The sequence below is a fragment of the Chlamydotis macqueenii genome, chromosome W (assembly GCF_036417535.1).
Source record: "Chlamydotis macqueenii isolate bChlMac1 chromosome W, bChlMac1.mat, whole genome shotgun sequence".
Classification (NCBI taxonomy): Eukaryota; Metazoa; Chordata; class Aves; order Otidiformes; family Otididae; genus Chlamydotis; species Chlamydotis macqueenii.
The window spans coordinates 2,331,405-2,355,619 of NC_141592.1; the positions used below are offsets into that span (position 1 = coordinate 2,331,405).

A 24,215-nucleotide genomic window follows, 5' to 3' on the forward strand; every position below is an offset into this window, starting at 1 on the left:
CTGGACTTGTGCAAAGCTTTTGACACTGTCCCACCAGACATCCTTCTCTCTAAACTGGAGAGGCATGGGTTTGATGGATGGACCACTCGATGGATAAGGAATTGGCTGGATGGCCGCACTCAGAGAGTGGTGGTCAACGGCTCAATGTTCAGGTGGAGACCGAGTGGTGTCCCTCAGGGGTCTGTGTTGCGCCTGGCCCTGTTCAACATCTTTGTTGGCGACATGGACAGTGGGATAGAGTGCACCCTCAGCAAGTTTGCCAAGGACACCAAGCTGTGTGGTGCCGTTGACACGCTGGAGGGGAGGGGTGCCATCCAGAGGGACCTTGACAGGCTGAAGAGGTGGGCCTGTGCACCAGTGTCTACTTGAGCCTTATTGTCTCAGATACGGGATACCTCTCTCCATGGTGGTCCACTTGCTTAGGTGGCATATAATGTTTTCCTGGAAGAAACACCTGTCCCTTATGCCTGACAGGAGTCACCTCCAGAGGCTATGAACTTCTGACTCTCTTCCAATCGCCCTGTCCATGGCCGCTTCCCTAGACAGGGATCCCAGCTGCCTGGCTTCCCTGCCTTCTAATTCCAGGCTACTGGCCCCTCTGTCCCAGCATCGGAGCAACCAGGTGACAAGTTGCTCACCTTGATGACGGCTGAAATCCTTTCACATATCTCGCAGCTCACTCAGGGATAGGGATCGGGTGACTGCCTCTGCTTCTGCCTCTCCCTGTTCTTGAGATGCCCCTAGTTCATCATCGTCTTTCACTACGCAAACTGATATTTTTTTGTGTGTATTTCTTCTGTACAGGGGCAACTGATAGTGGTGGAGGTTGGATCTTTGATTCACCTGCGGTGCTACTCGCCAGTATTGGTGTAGACACAGTGCTCCATCACAGGGGTTGGAGTAATCTTAGTACTTGTAGAGGGAGTTGGGATAGCCGAGGTGCCAGTTGGGTTGGAGTAGACATAGTTGTTTAACCCTTATCAATACCTGACACACATTCAGGAGATATAGAAATAGGAACATAGTGGTTTGAATAGCCCAAGGGTATTCAAAATTCTCAGGAGCTATTGTAACTAGGCGGGAGGAGAAGGGGAAAGTCAAGTCAGGCATTTCCCTGGTGGCTTTCCGGTGAGAGAAACCAAAAGTGTAATTACTAATAGTTCCCACGAGATGGCTCCCGAAGTACGCAGATGAAGCCGCCTCTGCCGTTCCACTCCACCCATCACCGTTGAATACAAACACGAAATCGATCCCATTACCAATGATTTTATCATACGAGCCAGTGGTACATAGCACAGCAAATCGATACCTTTAATCCAACACTCAGAGTTGATAAACTGCATATAAACATAGCAAATCACAGCTGCTTGCTCCTCCTCCCCGGGGGGATGGGGGAGATAATCGGAAAGAAAGGAAAACTCGTGGGTTGAGACAAAGACAATTTACTAGAACAGAAAAGGAAAATGTAATAATAATAATTTTTATATTAGTGATAACAGCAATAATAAAATATAATGATAATAGAAATACAAAACAAACTATGCACAATTTCTCACCGCCTGATAACCCAACGACAAATACAGCCCATCCTGAGCAATGATCTCGGAACTATCCCAAGAGAGAGGGATATTTACCCAGCAGTCAACCCCCACTTATATACTGAGCATGACGTCTATGGCATGGAATACTCTCTTTGGCCAGTTTGGGTCAACTGTTCTGGCTATATCCCTCCCAGCTTCCTGCACCTGCACATTAGTGAGACCTGCTGCAGAGACAGAGGGCAAACAGGAACATGGCCAGAGCCACAGGGCTGCACGGAGAGCACCCTGCCAGGCCTCAAGTGGGAACAGTGAGAGCAGCAGAGGTGACACAGGGTTGGACACGGGGCTAGTGCTGTGGGTACCAGCACTAGGACCCACTCAGTTCTGGTCCCACACTGCTATTGTGCCAGTAGGTCTTCTATTATCTTTGTTCTGCAGTGGGCGAAAAGGCAGTCCTATTTCTGAAAGCTAGCAGCACCACAGCAAAGCAAAACTCAACATATCTCTCCAGTAAAAATGCTTAAAAGGCAGCTGATAACATCTTTTTCTGTCATCTCCATCTTGCTGCAAGCTGTGAAAAGCACCAACACTCCAACATGCTGAACATGCAATACCAAAAGAGCAGGGGAGAAGGAAGAATTTGTTTCCAGTATAAAGTAGTGTATTTATTTTTTTAATTAGGACTTATTTTTAAAAGTCCTTATTTTTTTTAATTAAATGAATTCACATGCTGTGTTAAACATTTCCTTATCTCATGTGGCATTATGATATAGGAGCTACTCCCCCTAAAATGGCCGCATAAATGAAAACATTACAAAAGCCTTTAGGCACAGCTGGGAGACTCTCTTCCAGCAAATGTTTACATTGTCTAACTACCTTGGTGTTGGCACTAGCTGTTTTTAGCCCTATTCCTCATCTAAGTTTGCTATAGATCACTTTGTTGATAAGCAGTAAAAGAACAAAAATTTAGGTCAGATACTGTTGTGTGTAAGTCTTCTGTTAAATGGGAGAGAGAAGAGGCAGGCTGAAGAGCATATGGATTTACAGAATTAAATGTCCAGTGAATCACTTATTCACAATGAGAGCTTTGGCACCAGAAGAGAGACACAGTCTGTGTTACTTTTCAAGGACTAGACATGGCTTCTGAATCTTTCTTACCTTCTCATCAATCCTCTCAGTCAAAGAGAAGGGGCCTGAAAGGGCCAGACGAATCTGGCAGGTCAACTCATGGCTTAAGGAGTGGTGCTACAGCCAGGGCTTTAGGGATCTAGACCATGGGACTTGCTTTGAGAAGCCTGGTCTACTAGGGGCAGATGGAGTACACTTAACTGAGAAGAAGGGGAAGAGTGTCCTTGACCAAAGGCTTGCCAGGCTCTTCAAGAGGGCTTTAAACTAGTGTTGCTGGGGGAGGGGGAGCACAGTCCAGCCCACCACTGTCAGCATGGCGCCAGTGCCAGCACCAAGTGCCCAGAAGTCAGGGAAGGATCGCAGGTAAGCGCGAGAGAACTTAAACTGCGGTCCAAAAGAACTCCTATTGCTCCAGCCAGCAAGTCGGCTTTGTTGGGGGCCCAGCTGAAGTGTCTCTATACCAATGCACGCAGCATGGGGAATAAACAGGAAGCGCTGGAGATGCGTGCACACGAGCAGGGCTACGACCTTGTTGGCATCACGGAGACGTGGTGGGACGACTCATACGACTGGAGCGTTGGGAAGGAGGGATATAGGCTTTTTAGGAAGGACAGGCAGGGGAGATGAGGAGGAGGTGTTGCTCTCTATGTCAGCAACCAGCTGGAGCACGTGGAGCTCCACCTGGGGATGGAGGAGGACTTGACAGAGAGCTTATGGGTCAGGATTAGAGGAAGGGCAGGGACAGGGGACGTTACGGTGGGGGTCTGTTACAGGCCCCCTGGCCAGGAGGACAGAGTGGATGAGGCCCTCTACAGGCAGATAGAAGCAGCCTCACAGTCACAAGCCCTGGTCCTCATGGGGGACTTGAGCCACCCCGACATCTGTTGGAGGGACAACACGGCAGGGCACAGGCGGTCCAGGAGGTTCCTGGGATGTGTGGATGACAACTTCCTCCTGCAGGCGTTAGAGGAGCCGACAAGGAGGGGTGCCATGCTCGACCTTGTGCTCACCAACAGGGAGGGGCTGGTGGGGGATGTGAAACTGATGGACAGCCTTGGCTGCAGTGACCACGACACGGTGGAGTTCAAGATCCACGGGGCAGCGAGGAAACTACATGGCAAGCTCTCAGCCCTAAACTTCAAGAAGGCAGACTTTGGCCTCTTCAGGGACCTGATGGGCCAAGTGCCGTGGGAGGCGGCCCTGGAGGGAAGAGGGGCTCAGGAAAGCTGGTCCATGTTCAAGGAGCACCTCCTCCAAGCTCAGCAGAGGTGCATCCCGATGAAGAGCAAGTTGGGCAAAAAGACCAGGAGGCCCACGTGGATGAACAAGGAGCTCCTGGACCAACTGGAAAACAAGAAGGAAGCCTACAGAGGGTGGAAGCGGAGACAGGTAGCCTGGGAGGACTACAAAGAGGCTGTGCGAGTGGCCAGGGATCAGGTAAGGCAGGCTAAAGCCCTGACAGAACTGAATCTGGCCAGGGATGTAAAATGCAACAAGAAAGGCTTCTATAGGTACACTAGAGACAAAAGGAGGTCCAGGGAGAATGTAGGCCCCCTCCGGAAGGAAACGGCTGACCTGGTGACCCGGGACATTGTCGTAGTTCAGCCCCAACGGGGACCAGACTACGCAGTCTCTCTCTCACTCCCCCCACTCTCCGAGAGAATAGGAGGAGATTTGACAAACAAAAGAAAACCAGGAAAAAAAAAAACCAAACACGCGGGTTGAGATTTGAACAAAAAGTAAATTTAACAGTAATGACAGAAGAAAACAATAGAGTGATGGAACACAAATACAGTATAATAGCTCACAACAGATCTCCACATCCAGTCTCTTCCAACTAGGAGGGCCTCCCTTCAGCACCCTCCTCACTTATATACTGAGCATGATGTCAGATGGGATGGAATAGCCCTTTGGCTAATTTGGGTAAATTAACCCCAGCTGTTAGCTAATTAGTTAACTATCCCAGCCATAGGGGCTACCAGCTTCAGTTCTCCACCCAGCTCAGGTAAATATTAACTCTATCCTGGCCAGAACCAGGACATTATCCACCCCTTATTCCATACCATCTACATCATGCCCAGATCCTACACTTTCCAATTAATCATCAAATTTTTCTTCCTTTTATCTACTTGTATGCAGACACACAGATGTAACTCTCTTAGTCCATGGTCCATCCTTTCAAAAGGTCTGTTGAGTTTATCCAGTCCATAACTTTGGGCTCCATCTGTCATAACAGGCTCTCAGCGTAGGACAGAAAACACAGTGTTTCCTCAGGTAGTCTGTCTGGTGCAAGTGACTTAGCAAGTTCATAGTCCGGAGACTGAAGATCTGTTGGCAGGTGCTAGTAGCAAGAGCCAGTTCTGGTTGCATCACTGCTGCAATTTTTCCTATTTTATTAAAGTTCATTCTTTGTTGGTATAAACGATTTTACTATAATACTTTTGACACAACATAAGTATCTCAGGGCGTGGAGCAGGAAGAAGCAAGGAGGGACACATAATAGCTAGATAATGACATACAGTACTGTATAGTAACCGACATCAAGCACTTCAAATTATTGGCTCTTTTCACCTAAAATTAGATCTCCTTGAGGTACACATCGGACTTTCCCATCCTCCTGCATTACCCACCAAGTACACCCAGGTCCTTGAGCAAAAGCAATCCCATGCATGGGTTTGCCTTTGCCCAAGGGAGAAATGACCCAGACTGTCTTCCCCAGTACATTCCTTACATGCACCACAGGGACTTTATCCCCTTCTACAGTATGTAGAAGTTCAGATTGGGCAGGGCCAGCTCGATTGGTGGACCCCCGAGTGTTGACTAGCCAAGTGGCTTTTGCTAAATGTTTATCCCAATTTTTGAAGGTTCCACCACCCATTGCTTTCAGAGTTGTTTTCAGCAGCCCATTATACCTTTCAATTTTTCCAGAGGCTGGTGCATGATAGGGGATGTGGTATACCCACTCGATGCCATGCTCTCTGGCCCAGGTATCTATGAGATTGTTTCGGAAGTGGGTACCATTGTCTGATTCAATTCTTTCTGGAGTGCCATGTCACCATAAGACTTGTTTCTCAAGGCCCAGGATGGTGTTTCGGGCAGTGGCATGGGGTACAGAATATGTCTCTAGCCACCCAGTGGTTGCTTCCACCATTGTAAGTACATAGCGCTTGCCTTGGCGAGTTTGTGGGAGTGTGATGCAATCAATCTGCCAGGCCTCTCCATACTTATACTTCAGCCATCGACCTCCATACCACAGAGGCTTTAACCGCTTGGCTTGCTTAATTGCAGCGCATGTTTCACATGCATGGATAACCTGTGCAATAGTGTCCATGGTTAAATCCACCCCTCGATCACGAGCCCATTTGTATGTTGCATCTCTCCCCTGATGGCCTGAGGTATCATGGGCCCACCGAGCTAAAAATAGTTCACCCTTATGCTGCCAGTCCAGATCCACCTGAGCCACTTCAATTTTAGCAGCTTGATCCACTTGCTGGTTGTTTTGATGTTCTTCAGTGGCCCGACTCTTGGGTACGTGGGCATCTACGTGACGTACTTTTACAACCAGATGCTCTAACCGGGCAGCAATATCTTGCCACAGAGTGGCAGCCCAGATAGGTTTGCCCCGACGCTGCCAGTTGCTCTGCTTCCATTGCTTTAACCATCCCCACAGAGCGTTTGCCACCATCCATGAGTTGGTGTAGAGATAGAGCACAGGCCATTTTTCCCATTCAGCAATGTTAAAAGCCAGCTGGATGGCCTTCACCTCCGCAAACTGACTCGATTCACCTTGGCCTTCAGCAGCTTCTGCGACTCCTCGTGTAGGACTCCACACAGCAGCTTTCCACTTCCGATGTTTTCCTACAATACGACAGGACCCATCAGTAAATAGGGCATACCGCTTCTCATTTTCTGGGAGGTTGTTGTATGGTGGGGCCTCTTCAGCACGTGTTACCTCTTCCTCTGGTGGCTTTCCAAAATCTTTGCCTTCTGGCCAGTCTGTAATTACTTCTAATATGCCTGGGTGATTGGGGTTTCCTATTCGGGCTCGCTGTGTGATCTGTGCAACCCACTTGCTCCATGTAGCATCCGTTGCATGATGCGCAGAGGGGACCCTTCCTTTGAACATCCAGCCCAGCACTGGCAGTCGGGGTGCCAGGATGAGCTGTGCTTCAGTACCAGTCACTTCTGAAGCAGCTCGAACTCCTTCGTATGCCGACAGGATTTCTTTTTCGGTTGGAGTATAGCAGGCCTCAGATCCTTTATATCCCCGGCTCCAAAACCCAAGGGGTCGACCACGGGTTTCCCCTGGCACTTTCTGCCAGAGACTCCAGGTAGGGCCATTCTCCCCAGCTGCGGTGTAGAGCACATTTCTTACCTCTTGCCCTGTCCGGACTGGCCCGAGAGCCATCGCGTGAACAATTTCTTGTTTAATTTGTTCAAAAGCCTGCTGTTGTTCAGGGCCCCATTTAAAATCATTCTTCTTTCGGGTGACTTTATACAGAGGGCTTACAATCATACTATAATTTGGAATATGCATCCTCCAGAAACCCACAACGCCCAGGAAAGCTTGCGTTTCCTTTTTGTCAGTCGGTGCAGCCATAGCTGTTATTTTGTTGACTATATCTATTGGAATCTGACAACGCCCATCTTGCCATTTTATCCCCAAAAACTGTATCTCTCTTGCAGGTCCTTTCACCTTACATCGTTTTATGGCAAGCCCAGCTTTCAGGAGGATTTTAATTATTTTCTCCCCTTTTTGAAAAGCTTCTGCTGCTGTGTTGCCCCATACGATGATGTCATCAATGTACTGCAGGTGTTCTGGAGCGCCACCCTTTTCCAGTGCAGTCTGGATCAGCCCATGGCAGATGGTGGGGCTGTGTTTCCACCCCTGGGGCAGTCGATGCCAGGTGTACTGGACACCCCTCCAAGTGAAAGCAAACTGCGGCCTGCATTCTGGTGCCAATGGGATTGAAAAGAATGCATTGGCAATATCAATGGTGGCGTACCACTTGGCTGCCTTGGATTCCAGTTCATACTGAAGTTCTAGCATGTCTGGCACGGCAGCACTCAGTGGTGGTGTTACCTCATTCAGGCCACGATAGTCCACTGTTAACCTCCACTCTCCACTTGATTTTCTCACTGGCCATAAACGTCACCTTGTTAAAAGGTGAGTGGGACTTGCTGATCACTCCCTGGCTCTCCAGCTGATGAATCAGCTTATGGATGGGCATCAGGGAGTCTCCGTTGGTGCGATACTGCCGCCGGTGCACAGTTGTGGTAGCAATTGGCACCTGTTGTTCTTCAACCTTCAGCAACCCCACAACAGAAGGATCCTCTGACAGACCAGGCAAGGTGGACAACTGTATAATTTCCTCCATCTCTAAAGCACCTACACCAAAAGCCCACCGATACCCTTTTGGGTCCTTGAAATATCCCCTTCTGAGGTAATCTATACCAAGAATGCATGGAGCATCTGGGCCAGTCACTATGGGGTGCTTTTGCCACTCATTCCCTGTCAGGCTCACTTCAGCCTCCAATACAGATAGCTGTTGGGATCCTCCTGTCACTCCAGAAATACAAATGGGTTCTGCCCCATTATATCTTGATGGCATCAAGGTACATTGTGCACCAGTATCCACTAGAGCTTTGTACTCTTGCGGGTCTGACGTGCCAGGCCATCGGATCCACACAGTCCAATAAACTCTGTTGTCCCTCTCCTCCACCTGGCTGGAGGCAGGGCCTCTCTAATCCTGGCCCCAGTATTCATTATTCATTTCTTTTAAATATGCATGAGAGGTCCCTTCGAGAGGGTCAGAACTAAAGCTATTCCTTCTACGCTCCCTATTGGAGACTGGTGCAACAATTTTCCGGGGAGAACTTCTATTTGCAATGGTTTTTCCACGCAACTCACGTACCCGCGCCTCTAGGGCAGAGGTCGGCTTCCCATCCCACTCCCTCATGTCCTCTCCTTGGTCACGCAAGGTAAACCACAGGGTACCTCGCCGCGTAAACCATCTCTCTTGAGCAGGGAAACGTTTACTCCTAATAGCTGAAATATTGGCCCATACCAGTGGGGAATGGGACATATCTGCTTTGAATTGCTGGAACTCCTGGGATAGTTTCTCCACAGCCGAGACACAGGCCCTTAGGGAGGAAGACAGGCTTTCCTTGTACTGCCAGAGTCGGCCAGCCAGTTCATCCACTGTTTCTTCCTCTCCATCTTTCCAGGTCATAACTGCCAATGAGTTGGCATATGATGATGGTGCACTTCGAACAAACTTCCGCCACATTTGTCGTGTGCACCTGACTTCATCTGGATCCTTAGGTAACTGATCATTGTCCAGGTCATCATAAATAATCTCCAGCACAGCTAATTCCCTCAGGTACTGGATACCCTTCTCCATGGTAGCCCACTTGCCTGGATGACACATTATATCCTCCTTGAAAGGATACCTCTCCTTCACACCTGACAGGAGTCTCCTCCAGAGGCTGAGGGCTTGTGTCCCTTTTCCGACTGCTTTGTCAATGCTTGCTTCTCTAGAAATGGATCCCAGTTGCCTAGCTTCTCTGCCTTCTAATTCCAAGCTATTGGCCCCATTATCCCAGCACCGCAGCAGCCAGCTGATAATGTGCTCCCCAGGATGACGGCTAAAATCTTTTCTCATGTCTCGCAGCTCGCTCAGGGATAGAAATCTGGTGCTCACTGTCTCCTTTAGGAGTTCTTCCCCTGAGGAAGAGCCTGCCTGCCGAGTTCTTCCTAGGCATGTAGCAAATAAACCTTCCTCTTCTTCCTCCTGTTCCGTCCTAAAAGGGGCTTCTTCTTCCCTCACTAAACGAGCTGACTTCCGCTTCCAAGTCTTCTTGGATACAGGGGCAACTGAAACTAGCACAGGTTCACCCTCTGATTCAGCTGCAATGCCTGTTGCTGGGGTTTGAGTCCCTACATTGCAGGTCAGTTTGTTCTCCCTCACACCATGCCACGTATTAGTATCTTGCCTTAGGGTAAATCTCGGGAGGAGATTCCCAAAAAGTGGGTTTGCAGCTCTAGACAAGACTTGGCACACATTCAAAATACATAACAACAACATCATAGTGGCTTGAATATCCCCCAGATCTTTAAAGTTCTCAAAAAGTGGCTTAACTACCCTGGAAGTGAAAGAATTCGGGAAGCTGTCCACATAGGAATACCAATTTATCTCTAAGGCCATTGATGTCACCATGTCATAGATGTATATGGCATAGTATAACAGAAGGATAATTCTCATCATTTTCCCTGAGGTGATAAACACCACCACTGGGAACACGTAGTACATATAGGAGCATAGACAATACAACAACATAACCAACCACTGCAACATCATGACCAATAACTGACAACCAATACAACAAGCACGTATAAACAAATTTGTTTCAAGCAAAAAAAAAGAAAAAAAAAGTCAGATCTGTTATTATCTCAACCCTTCGAGCCCCACGTTGGGCGCCAAAATAACTGTCGTAGTTCAGCCCCAACGGGGACCAGACTACGCAGTCTCTCTCTCACTCCCCCGACTCTCCGAGAGAATAGGAGGAGATTTGACAAACAAAAGAAAACCAGGGAAAAAAAAAACCAAACACGCGGGTTGAGATTGAACAAAAAGTAAATTTAACAGTAATGACAGAAGAAAACAATAGAGTGATGGAACACAAATACAGTATAATAGCTCACAACAGATCTCCACATCCAGTCTCTTCCAACTAGGAGGGCCTCCCTTCAGCACCCTCCTCACTTATATACTGAGCATGATGTCAGATGGGATGGAATAGCCCTTTGGCTAATTTGGGTAAATTAACCCCAGCTGTTAGCTAATTAGTTAACTATCCCAGCCATAGGGGCTGCCAGCTTCAGTTCTCCACCCAGCTCAGGTAAATATTAACTCTATCCTGGCCAGAACCAGGACAGACATGGAGAAGGCTGAGGTGCTTAATGACGTTTTTTTCCTCAGTCTTCACCGATAAGGGCTCTTGTCGTGCCAACCAAGTTGCAGAAGGCACAAGCAGGGACTGGGAGAATGAAGAACCGCCCACTGTAGCAGAAGAGCAGGGCCAGTGCCAGTGGAAGGAAGGAAGGATGGCACTGGCCATCGTATTTGAGAAATCGTGGCAGTCTGGTGAGGTCCCCAATGACTGGAAGAGGGGGAACATAACCCCCATTTTTAAAAAGAGGAACAAGGAGGACCCGGGCAACTACAGGCCGGTCAGCCTCACCTCTGTGCCTGGCAAGGTCATGGAGCAGATTCTCCTGGAAACCATGCTAAGGCACATGGAGAGCAAGGAGGTGGTTGGTGACAGCCAACAAAGCTTCACCAAAGGCAGATGGTGTCTGACCAATTTGGTGGCCTTCTATGATGAGGTTACAGCGTTGGTGGACACAGGACGAGCAACTGACGTCATCTACCTGAACTTGTACAAGGCATTTGACACTGTCCTGCACGACATCCTTCTCTCTAAACTGGAGAGACATGGGTTTGATGGACGGAGCACTCGGTGGATAAGGAGTTGGCTGGATGGTCTCACTCAGAGAGTGGTGGTCAACAGCTCAATGTCCAAGTGGAAACCACTGAGAAGTGGCATTCCTCAGGGGTCCGTGTTGTGCCTGGCCCTGTTCAACATCTTTGTCGGCGACATGGACAGTGGGATAGAGTGCACCCTCAGCAAGTTTGCCAAGGACACCAAGCTGTGTGGTGCCGTTGACACGCTGAAGGGAAGGGATGCCATCCAGAGGGACCTGGACAGGCTGGAGAGGTGGGCCCGTGCCAACCTCATGAAGTTCAACCAGGCCAAGTGCAAGGTCCTGGATGTGGGTGGGGGCAATCCCAGGCACAAATCCAGGCTGGGCGGGGAATGGATGGAGAGCAGCCCTGAGGAGAGGGACTAGGGACTGATAGTGGATGAGAACCTCAACATGAGCAGGCAATGTGCCCTTGCAGCCCAGAAGGCCAACCGCATCCTGGGCTGCATCAAGAGGAGCGTGGCCAGCAGGTCAAGGGAGGTGATTCTGCCCCTCTGCTCTGCCCTGGTGAGACCCCACCTGCAGCACTGCGTCCAGCTCTGGAGCCCCCAACACAAGAAGGACATGGGCCAGTTGGAGAGGGTCCAGAGGAGGCCACAAAGATGCTGAGAGGGCTGGAGCAGCTCTGCTGTGAGGCCAGGCTGAGAGAGCTGGGGCTGTTCAGCCTGGAGAAGAGGAGGCTCCGGGGAGACCTGATAGTGGTCTTCCAATACCTAAAGGGGGCCTACAAGAAAGACAGGGAGAGACTCTTCACTAGGGGCTATTGTGACAGGACGAGGGGTAATAATGGTTTCAAAATAGAGGGAGGTAGATTCAGATTAGATATTAGGAAAAAATGTTTATAATGAGGGTGGTGGAACACTGGAATAGGCTGCCCAGAGAGGCGGTGGATGCCCCACCCCTGGAAACATTCAAGGCCAGGTTGGATGAGGCTCTGAGCAACCTGATCTGGTTGCAGGGGGGGGGTGGACTAGATGACCTTTGAAGGTCCTTTCCAACCCTAACCATTCTATGATTCTATGATTTTCTGTCTTCTTTTTGAAAAAAAAATTTTATGAATGCAAATGTCATTGATCACAGATGTGGCCTGCCTAGGGAGCAGAACATCTCATCATCTAATTGCGAGCTTTCTTTTTGTGTCTCTGAGGTGGGGAAAAGGTCATTTGTTTTTTCTAAACAAGTCTCCAGCATGTACTTTGCCAAGGGATGACTTTTGAGCTGAAATGCTGCTATTCAGTTGCTATGCCTTTCAAACAAAGGAAGAGTAGCAGCGATGTCCTCTGCTCTATTCGGATTCTTCTAAGCAGCATGTTGTGTGATTCATAGGCTTCTGTATGCTTATGTAGGAGTGGTGGGTTGACCTTGCACAACTGCCAGATGCCCAACTGACGCGCGGATCAAACTCTACAACTCGGAGAGAGTTATAAAGCAGGCATGTTTATTCGGCGCCGGGTGCGTGGGGGATCGCTCCTCCAAAAGCACGCACACCGACAGCACATTTTACCAAAAATTTGTCCGGTGCAGGTGTACATATTCATAGGATTGCACAATACAGACATACACGTGCATAAGTGAGGCGGGGTTATTAAAAAACCACTTGCGTTAGCATTTCAGATCTGTCTCTGGTGGTCGTTTACTTCTTCAGGGGTCTGATCTTCCTCTAGATGAACTTTAGTCATTCACCCATGCTCTCCTTTCCCTTGGGGATTTCAGCAGTTTCCCGACTTCTGACCGAATTTGTGGTGGAACTAACATTCCGTCCTTTGCTAGACATATCAGTCCTTGACAAATACCAGTTTCTTGACACATACCAGTCCCTGATAAGCTGAAGTGAGTTTCAAGGCAAACAGGATTGTTAGGCATTCTCTGGCAGACAGTTAGTCTCCTAAATCAAGCAATATTTAGCAGACTGTTAATTCCCTGTATCACAACCAGCTGCTCTCTCACTCCCCCTCCTCAACAGCACAGGGTGAGAAAATAAGATGAAAAAGCTTTTCGGTCGAGATAAGGACAGACTTACCAATTTACCATCATGAGCAAAACAGACTCAACTTGGGGAAAGTTAATTTCTTACCAATTAAAATAGAGTTGAATGGTGACAAAGACAAAAGCTGAAACTCCTTTCCCCCATCCTCCTTCTTCCCAAGCTCAACTTCACTCCTTCATTCCCAGCCCCTCTACCTCCTCCCTTCCAGCTAGAGCAGTGCAGGGAGGATGGGGAATGGGGGCTTACAGTCAGTTCATAACAGTTCATTTCTGCCACTCCTTCCTCCCCACAGTTTTCCCCTGCTCCATCGTGGATCCTTCCGATGGGCTGCAATCCATCAGGGTAAACCTGCTCCAGCGTGGGTCCCCCACGGGCTGCAATTCCTGTAAGGAGAACCTTCTCCTGCATGGGCTCCTCTCCACAGGCTGCAATTTCTTCAGGGAATATCCAACTGCTCTTGTGTCAGGTCCTCTCCACAGGCTGCAGGGAAATACCTGCTCCACTGTGGTCTCTTCCAAAAATTCCGCGGGCTGCAGGGGAATCTCTGCTCTGGCACCTGGAGCACCTCCTCCCCCTCCTTCTCCTCTGACCTTGGTGTTCACAGGATTGTTTCTCATGCTTCCCCCCCCCCCCCCCAACTCCTCACTGTGCAGTGTTTTGCCTTTTCTTAAATGTGTTTTCACAGAGATGGCACCAGCTTCACTGATCGGCTCAGCTTTGTTCTGTGGTGGGTTGGTTGCTGAGCAAACTGTAAGCAGTTGTGTCTGGCATGGGGCAGCTCCTGAACTCTTCCCACAGAGGCCACCCCTGAAGCCTCCCCTGCTACTGAAACCTTGTCATGTAAATCTATTATATTAGAAAAGAGATTCCTGTGTTGGTTGTGGAGAAGCATGTTTCATTTGGAAGTGGAATCATATGTTTACAACATGTGGAAATTAATCATGCAGTTGGAGGGGAGATGAAAGGATGGAAAAGAAATACATACCCACAAATCAAATTTATAAAGAGCATTAGGTTCATTAGGTTCAACCTTGTGACTATTGCTAATTAAAGTCTTGCAACAGCTATAAGAACACACTGCCTGGCTTGCTGGCTCACTTGTGCGTTTACAAGTTCAAATAGTGTCAGTTTTCCCACAATCTGCAGTTGAGTGAAGTGCAGAATATAGAATTTGTTTTTTAAAAGCTTGATCATAAAATGCGTCTTACTAAATTGAGGCAGTGGCTGCACAAGCTTTACCCACAGCACTCTATCAATCAGAGCTGTTTAGTGGAGGAAGGAGAGAGAGAGGACTCACAAGGTCCTTCTCCCCATTGTCAGCTCCCCTCGTACATTGTGCAAATGCTTGATCTTTGCAGAAACACAAATCAAAAGGAGTAAAATCAATTAAAAATAATTAAGTATGATAGTTACCAATATTACCAAGCTCAAATGTCTGGTATTCTGTTAAAAGTATTTAGACTTCTACATAGTTCTCCTTAAAAATTACAATTAACTCCTAACAACAAAAAAATAATTTTGATTAGACAACCTATTATTAGTTTAGATTTTCCTGAATGACCATGCTACAGTTTGCTGGGTTGTTGTTGGACTAAGATATTTCTTCTGTGGGATCTAAGGAGGAAAAGGATGTTTTCCAAGGTGGCAGTTATTGGCATGGAGCTGCCTGTACAATCAGTATCCAACATAGATCATGAGAGGACTCAGTTAATTCAATCAGCTTTTGGCCCTGCTACCCCTATTTCAAGGGAACAGCGATTTTTCCCAGTACTTAAAGTAAAAAGCAGAATTAATAAGGCTTGTGGAAGCCATTTTTGACATGTGAAGGGTTATCATAATTTTGACCATAACTTTGGAAACTAAATATAATACTGAGAAAAAGTATTACACTGTAAGAAACGGAAATGGTGGCATTAATTGAACCTTAATGCTAAAAAGGTTGCTATCAAAGATACGTGCTGCTTTGACTCTTTATCTGGCCCATGTTTTCTTTGGCCCTGCAACATTGTCAGAGGGAGTGTTATGATTCAATGCCTGAGAAATAATTTATGTCATGACAAATCCTGGAGTTCTTGGTCAAAAATACAAGCTCATTTAAGTTATTAGACAGCTTCTCTGCTCAGACTCCTTCTGATTAATCCTTGGCATATGCAATAAACCCCATACAAGAATTCTTGTCAAAAGAATGACAAATGCATTCTGCTTGTGTTCCATAGTTTTTTTGACTAGTGAGGATATTTTTTCATATTGCCAAATTGATACTCTTTCAGCACAGTTGTAACACACAACTGTTTCATTGCTTCTGAACTCATTCAGCATCCCTGATGATCTTACTTTGCGTTAAGGAATAATTATTTCAGCTGTTCATAAATCTGTCTGCTTTTGCAAAGATCAAAGAAAAAAGAAATAATTTAAACATTCTTTGCCACAATACTATTTTAAAATTGACAATTCTTAAACTGTTCTTCTATGTTAACCTATATCGTAAAACTTGTTTTTCAGTCACAAATATTGGCCTGTAACATCAACAATGTTCCTTAATTATCTCTGAAAATGAATTCAGTTGAATTCAGTCTATGTAGAGATAGGAAGATACTGGAGATAAATACTTTCAGATGGAACAGAACAGCATTCCAGTACTCTGGAGATACCCAGCTTCCTCCTCATTAATCAAAACTAATCTATAGTAACGCAGTTAGGTTATTTGAAAAAGTTTATTTGTATTTTTCCTCTATAAATTAGAATCATAGAATAGAATCATAGAATGGTGCCGGCTCTCTTGCCAGCTAACCTACCCCGCACGCACCGGAGCCCCGCCCCGGGGAAAGCAGGGCATCACACGGATACCGCCAAGCCAAGCCTTCAGCTTAATGCTGCGCAACACAGGGTTAAATACCCGGACACCCGCTGCGCACGCGAACGCACCCGCCCCCTGCGCCCATGGATCTATCCGTGCCCGCCACGCACCTGCCCCTGCGCCCATGGACTTATCCGTGCCCACCACGCACCTGCCCCTGCGCCCATGGACTTATCCGTGCCCACCACGTACGTGGACGCACCTGCCCCCTGCACTCATGGACTTATCCGCGCCTAGCGCGCGAATCACCGCAGACTGCCCCTCCTGCATACAGGCAGCCCTGTCAACGTTACCCCACAGAATGGTTTGGGTGGGAAGGGACCTTCAAAGCCCACCCAGTCCAACCCCCCTGCAAGGAGCAGGGACATCTCCAACCAGATCAGGTTGCTCACAGCCCCGGCCAACCTGGCCTGGAATGTTTCCACGGATGGGGCATCCACCGCCTCTCTGGGCAACCTGGGACAGTGTTCCACCACACACATTGTAAAAATTTTTTTCCTTATATCCAGTCTGAATCTACCTCACTCTATTTTAAAACCATGACCCCTCATCCTATCACACCAGGCCCTACTGAAGAGTCTCTCCCCATCTTTCCTGCAGCCCCCTTTAGGTACTGGAAGGCCACTATCACATCTCCCCAACGCCTCCTCTTCTCCAGGCTGAACAGCCCCAACTCTCTCAGCCTGGCCTCACAGGAGAGATGCTCCAGCCCTCTGATCATCTTTGTGGCCCTGTTACGATCTGATTTCAGATGAGAGGAAGGCCCCCTTGCATTCTAGCTGACCTCAGACAAGTCTGGGAGGCTTAGGGGCGGCTGGACCAACCTCTCACTGCACATTCGATCACCTCGAGCGAGACTGAGACACAAACGAGGTCAAATGCCGTATATCCGAAACAGCTTTTATTATCAGAAGTAGAAAATAGTGGCAACAGGATAGGATAGAATAACAGGACGGAAATCAAGCAAGCATTCGGGATAGAGTTGCAAGAATAGTCACCACCATGGATCCGTGGCGTCCCGGGGGTCCAAATATCTCAGTGCTTCAGTGGTGGGTAATCGTGCCAGGGTTTGTCTTCGGCAGTGGGCAATCGCAGTGAGGGCTTATCTTCAGCAGTGGGCGATCACATTGGGGTTTGTCTCAACAGTCCTTTTATCCCCGCTCAAGGGCTGTGGTTTCTGACCACCTGCACATGTCTCCACATTTCTGTACATTCGCACATACTTCACGATTCATGGCCTCGCTTTTCACACAGTTGTTACATGCAGTTGTCCTTATCTGATCCAACATCTTATCCAGAGTTTCTCACTTGGCCAAGCAGTCCTCTGAGACAAATGCTCTGCAGTTCAGTCTTTCATATGCAAGCAAGCTTTGAGACAAAAATCCTACAATTCAGTCTCTCACAGTTCCTCCTCTGGACCTTCTCCAACTGGTCCATGTCCTTCTTGTGTTGGGGGCTCCAGAACTGGACACAGTACTCCAGGTGGGGTCTCACCAGGGCAGAGTAGAGGGGGAGAATCACCTCCCTCAACCTGCTGGCCACGCTCCTCTTGATGCAGCCCAGGATGCGGTTGGCCTTCTGGGCCGCAAGGGCACATTGCCTGCTCATGTTGAGCTTCTCATCCACCAGCACTCCCAAGTCCTTCTCCTCAGGGCTGCTCTCGATCCATTCCCCGCCCAGCCTGGATTTGTGCTGGGATTGCCATGACCCAGGTGCAGGACCTTGCACTTGGCCTGGTTGAACTTCATGAGGTTGGCAGGGGCCACCTCTCCAGCCTGTCCCTCTGGATGGCATCCCTTCTCTCCAGTGTGTTGACTGCACCACACAGCTTGGTGTCACTGGCAATCTTATTAGACTGGAGCATGGCATCTGTGGCTATTTTTTTAACATTTGCAATTCTTATTTTTGGAGTAATTTTTTCAGTTGAGTCTGAATCCATGTTTTATAAAGATCACTTATGCCTCCTACCTTTAATATAGGCTCTGTTTTGTTGGACAACAGCTCTTACTACATTTTAAATTACCCCATTTTCTAAGATCTGCAAGTATGTTGCTTTTGTTTTGCAATTTAGATTTGTTGTGTCATGGTGCCTTTTAAATTGGATCCAGCTATTATTAGAAAAGTTTACATTTTCCCTGAAGCTAGTCTCCTATTCTGCAGACCAAAAGTTTAGTACAATTCTTTAGGTATTTTTTCTTTTTTTTAAATAAAAGCATGGTTTATATTACTTGCTTTCTAAATCTTATTTGTAGACATAAGAAGTAAAATATTTATTTTTTTGCTTGCATACATATGATTCAGAACATTAGCAAGCTATACAATTACAGTATAACATAAGAAACTTTCTATGTAGATGTTTGGTTTAAGCTTGTCTGATGATTTGGAGCCATTGGGAAGAATAATACGAGAGCAGGCAAAGTAATTCATTGTCTGGGTCATATATGAAAAATTATCACTTCAAGAATTGTATAAAATAGTTAAAAAATATTTTTTCAGGTATGTCAATGAGAGCTTTTATTTGGAAAATCAAGACATATATTTGATGCCTGAGATTGGCTATTCAGTCAGCTTCAAGCATGATTTAAGAAAAGATATTGTCCTAGATTTTTAAAACATAAGGACTGTGCTAGATCTGGATTATTAATATATTTTTTATATTTCAACTGAAATAATCTCACTTAACAGTTTACTTTCACAGAAAATAGACTAAGGTAGTGTCATTTTGATTTCTAAACATTATCCATTGCTCTGTCAAAATACATGTAATGATAGGCAATATTGTATATTTTTCTTAAAATGAAATTATAAGACCACTGGAATTATTTTATAAGATGCTGATCTTAAATTTGTGAGCTCAGTGCTATCTGTCTTCAGGACACTTCATCTAGATGCTAGCCAATATGTAGATATTGATGTGGTTCATATTTATGAAAATGAAACTGTAAATTTTCAAATGTCATACCTGACACAGTAAATGAAAGTTTCCTGCCACTGAATTGTGCCTCTGAAATATAGTACAATGTGTGGTGCATCTTGCAAAACTCATAATAACAATTTTCATCTAACTTGGTGGTAGAAACTTTAGCCTCAGCTGTGAAAGCAGGTTTGGAGGAAAGAAAAATTTCAAACAGATGAGAATCCATTAGGAATGTGAGCTCCCACCATACCTCCAGAAAGGAGCGAAAGGAAGCCAGCAAGGTTGGGGGAACAGTGCCAGCAAGCAAGAGAGAGAGATGGATGCCAGGAAGGCAGATACTCACCCTGGCCAACCCCCACTTATATACTGAGCATGACGTTTATGGCATGGAACACTCTCTTTGGCCAGTTTGGGGCAATTATTCTGTCTGTCTTTCGCCCAGCTTCCTGCATCTGCAAGTTAGCGAGACTTGGAAAGCCAGACAGTGTCCTTGGTCTCATTCACAACAACTCCTATGGTCAGGGTGTTTTATCAACATTCTTCACACAAGGAATCCAAAACACACCAGCTACTGAGAGGAAAATTAACTCCATCCCTGCTGAAGCCAGGACAATTACTTTGCAGGTTTAGTTTATGTTGTTGATAGTGTAACCAGCCAAAAATGACATATGGTGTGCATCTCTGAACTATACAGAAGAGTATAGAGAAACATGCAGAGAGAAAATGTAGAAAAGACTAATGAATTCTTACTTTTACTACTGAATCTTTGCTCCTGGGCGGAAAAGAAAAGCCAAGAAGAGTGAGCGTACACACCATGTGGTCTAGTTAGCTCAATCCTACCACAACCTACTTAATTTTCAAAATTTCCTTTTGATATCGGTTTGTTAAAGTGCCTGGTTGCGTGACACATTAATCATACTGCAAAGCTGAGGGACTCATTTTACTTTGCCTGCTCTAAATATTAGATGAGAAGCTGGGAACTTTTTTCCCCATTCTCCTCTTTAAGTGAATAAAATTTTCATATTTGTGGTATGAGTTTAGGGCTTGGATTATCTTAGAAAAACTATTTCTTTATAGTGCATGTATCTGAGAAGGAATTGCATTTGTGGGATTGAAGGAACGAGCAAGGAATCGAAGGAGCAAGGGAGGGAGGAAGCAAACAGCAAGCAAGATAGGGACTGAACACACAAAAGAAGGAGGAAGCATGTGAAGGACTGAAAGAGCGAGGGACAGAGCAAGCAAAGGAGGAAGTGGGCAACAGAGTGAGCAAAGAAGGGAGGGAGGAAGCAAGCGAGTAAATGAAGGAGGAAGGGAGCATGGGAGCATGCAGAGGAGTGCGCGGAGGAACGAGTGAAGAAGACAGAGGAGGAGCAAGCAAGAGAGGGAAGGAATGACTGAAGGAGTGTCGTGGTTTTGTTAGTAAGGGGGGGCCTAAGGTGGCAGCTTCTGTAGGAAACTGCTAGAAGTCGCTCCCCTTTCTTCAGTGGACTCGGCCGGGCCTAGGGCGGACCCACTGCTGGCCAAGGCCGAGCCGATTGGTAGCAGAATGTCTCGTGATAACGCCTCTGCGATAACGTATTTAAGAAGGGGAAAACAGAAAAAAAAAAGGAGAGAGGAGAGAAGATGTGAAGAAGCTGAGCGGGGGCAGAGGCACAGAGGGGGAGGCGCAGGCCTCATGGGCCTTGCAGGCCTCACCCTCTGGCCTCTCGCCAGGCAGCCGACTGGGCCCGACTCAGTCCAGCCTGGCTGCAAGAAGTGGAAAGGAGATGAGAAGTGAATAAGATGTAAAAAAAAAAGATCCTGAGAGACATCTACCAGCCTGTTGTGAGGAACGGCTGCAGACGCCAAGGTCAGTTCAGAAGGAGGGGGAGGAGTAATGCGACTCCCGGCCAAGATTCCCCTGCAGCCTGTGGTGACGACCATGGTGGAGCAGGTTGTCCCCCCTGCAGCCCATGGAGGTCCACGGAGGAGCAGAGATCCACTTGGAGCCCGTGAAGGACCCCGTACCCGGGGAGGTGGATGCCTGAAGGAGGCTGTGGCCTGTGGAGGGCCCGCTGGGACAGCTGTTCTGGAGGGACTGCACCCCGTGGAAGAGATGACCCACGCCAGAGCAGTTCCACGAAGGACTGTGGCCCGTGGGAGGGACCCCACGCTGGAGCAGGGGAGGAATGTGAGGAGTTCTTCCCCTGACCACGAAGCAGCGGCGTAAAACAACGTATGATGAACTGACTGCAACCCCCATTCCCTCTTCCCCCCTGTGCCGCTCGGCGGGGAAGGAGGTAGAGATAATGTTAAGCTTGGGAAGAGGGAGAGGTGGATGGAGGTTATCTTGTTCTCTGTCTCATTCTCCTGCTGTTTGTAGTAATAAATGAATAGTTTTCCCCAAGTCGAGTCTGTTTTGCCCGTGACGGTAACTTTAAGGATTTCTCCCCGTCCTTATCTCAAACCTCGAGCCGTTTTTCCTTATATTTTCTCTCCCTGTTCTCTCGGAGTGTGGGGGGGAGTTGAGAGAGAGACTGCGTAGTCTGGTCCGATCGGGGCTGAACTACGACAAGGAGTGAGCAAATGAAGAGGCGAATGAAGGAGTGAGAGAGCAAGCAAGGGAATGGAGAAGTACATGAAGGGGCAGACGAGCGGAGAAGTGTGTGGAGGAGCAAGTCAAGGATCATGTGAGCAAATGAGGGAAGGAAACGGAGCAAAGGAGCAAATGGAGGAACAAAGTAGTGAAGGAGGGAGCGAAGGAGCGAGTAAAGCAGCAGAGGAGCAGTTGAGTGGGGAGGAGCAAGCAAAGCAACAGAGGAGCAAGTGAAGGAATGCGCAAAGCAGCAAGCAGGTGAAGTTGTGGAGGAGTGAAGCAGCAGAGAAGAGAGCAAGTGAAGGAGCGGAGCAGCAGGGGTGTGAGTGAGAAAAGCAGTAGAGGAGCATGTGAGCAAAGGAATGAGAGAGCGAGGCAGTAAATGTGTGATTAAAGCAGCAAAAGAGCGAGCAAGTGAAGGAGTGAGTAGATTAAGCAGCAGAGGAGCGAGGGAGGGGAGGAGTGAGCGAGCTGATCAACAGAGGAGCGAGCAGGCAAAGGAGTAGAGGAGTGAGCAAAGCAGCAAAGGACCAGAGGAGAGAGTGAAGGAGCAAGCAAAGTAGCAAAGGAAAGCAGGAGCAAGTAGAGGAGCAAAGGAGCGAGAGGAGCAGTGGAGCAGTGAGCAAGCAAAGGAGCAGGGGAGCATGTGAGCGAAGCAGTGACGCAGTGAGTGAGCTAAGCGGCCAAGTAGTGAGTGAAGGGGCGAGCAAGTGAAGCAGCAAAGGAGCGTGCAAAGCAATGAAGCTGTGAGAGAGCAAAGCAGTGAGAGAAGGACTGAGCGAAAGGGGGGGGTGCGCAAAGCATCAGAGGAGCAAGCAAAGGAGCAAGTGAGCAAAGCAGCGGAGGGGCAAGGGAGCGGAGAAGGGAGCGAGTGAAGCAGCAGAGGAACATGGGAGTAGAGGAACGAAGGAGCGAGCAAGCGGAGGAGCAAGCAAAGTTGTGAAGGGTCGAGCAAGTAAAGCAGCTGAGCAGAGCAGTGAAGGAGTGAGCAAGGGAAGCAGTGAGTGACACGAGTGAGCAAAAGAGTGAGCAAATGATCGAGTACGCAAACCAGCAAGTGAAGGAGCAAAGCAGTGAGCGAGTGAAGCAGTAAAGGAGCAAGCCAAGCAGTGAAGCAGTGGAGGGGTGAGCGAGTGGAGGAGTGAGTGGAGCAGCGGAGGAGTGAGTGGAGGAGCAAGGAAGGCAGCGAGTTAACAAAGGAGACAAAAGAGAGGGAGAAGGGGAGAGAGGAAGAAAGAAGGAGAGGAGGGAGGGAGCAGGAGAGAGATAAATTGGGGGGGAAGAGAAAGGGGGAAGAAAGGGGGAGAGAGAGAAAGGGAAAGGGAGGAGAGAGAGAAGGGGAGAAAGAAGAGGAGGGAGAGAAAAAAGGAGAGAAAAAAGGAGAGAGGAGAGAGAAAGAAAGAGAAAAGGAGAGTGAGAGTGAAAGAGAAAGAGGGAAAAATAGGAGAGAGAGAAAGGGGAGGGAGAGAGAAAGAAGGAGCGAAACAAGAGAGAAAGGACGAGAGAGGGAAAGGGAAAGAGACTGGGAGATAGGAAGAGAGAGAGAAGGGGCAAGAGAGGGAGAGAAAGAAAGACACAGTTAAAGACATGGAAAGAGAGGGAGAGAATAAAAGGGAGAGAGAGAAAGGGGGAGGAGGAGAGAAAGCAATACAGACAGTTGACCCAACTTGACTGAAGAGCAATTCCATGCCATATAATGCATGGATTTCCCCATGGCATGCTGTGCAAATTCTGTCTCTGGAGAGAAGCTATCCCATTTAGTCATTTAAGTTATATGGTTTTCTTACAAGAAAACAACTCTGTTCCTAAAGGATGTTCTCATGAGAACTTCTTGCTGCACTGTTAGATAAAGGCAAGGCCACGCAGGTGGCATAATCGCCAGTACCAAGTGGGAGCTGCCCGCAGGCTCCTCTGTTACAATGAGCTGGCTGAGTTTATCCTGCGGCCAAGGGGTTTGTGCAGCACAACACAGGCCTGAAGGCCACACTGCATGTGAAGCACAACTCAGTACAGCACAGGCCTGGGCCTACTCAGGTTAACTGTTATGTGGATCACTAACTTCTCGATGTATAATAGTCCCCTGGTCAGGATCACTACATTCCACTCCTTGATCCACATACAGTTAACCTTTCCCAAAGGTATTATAAGTTACAGATTATATTAATAACTTATGGACTGCTCAAGCCCTAAGAACAAGGCCCAATAGAGCAGACATGGGCTGCTCAAGATTACTACTTCCTCGAGTACAATGTCTTCCACAAGGCTCCTAATACAGAATAGAAATCCACTGTTCAGTTAGAGCAAGGAAGAATAAGGGGATCCTGAGCACTACTGAAACAAAGAAGTTCACTCAACAGTCAGAATCCAATATGACTGTTAAGCAGGTATTCTTTATTAGCAGCGCTGGGCAGCACTGGGGATCGCTCCACCATGAGTGCTCCAACAAACAGGCAAAATCACAGAGAACAGATGTTGCAACATCATACATCTTCAACAGATTTCTGAGAACTAATGTACATAAACATAAGATTTCCTGGAACTCATTAATATATGCAAATGTTCATCTTCACATGCACAGAGGTTCTTTCTGGTGGTCTTCGCGAGTCCTCTGGTGGTCGAGGGATGAAGTAAATACTCCTCCTCACTGTGTTTGTTAGTTGAA

General features: G+C 47.6%; 1 long non-coding RNA gene across 1 annotated transcript in view; it reads left to right on the top strand.

The window, feature by feature from the left end:
• LOC147596526 (uncharacterized) overlaps positions 1-24,215 on the top strand; it is a 634,176-nt gene that overhangs the window by 209,036 nt on the left and 400,925 nt on the right. The window lies entirely within an intron of this gene.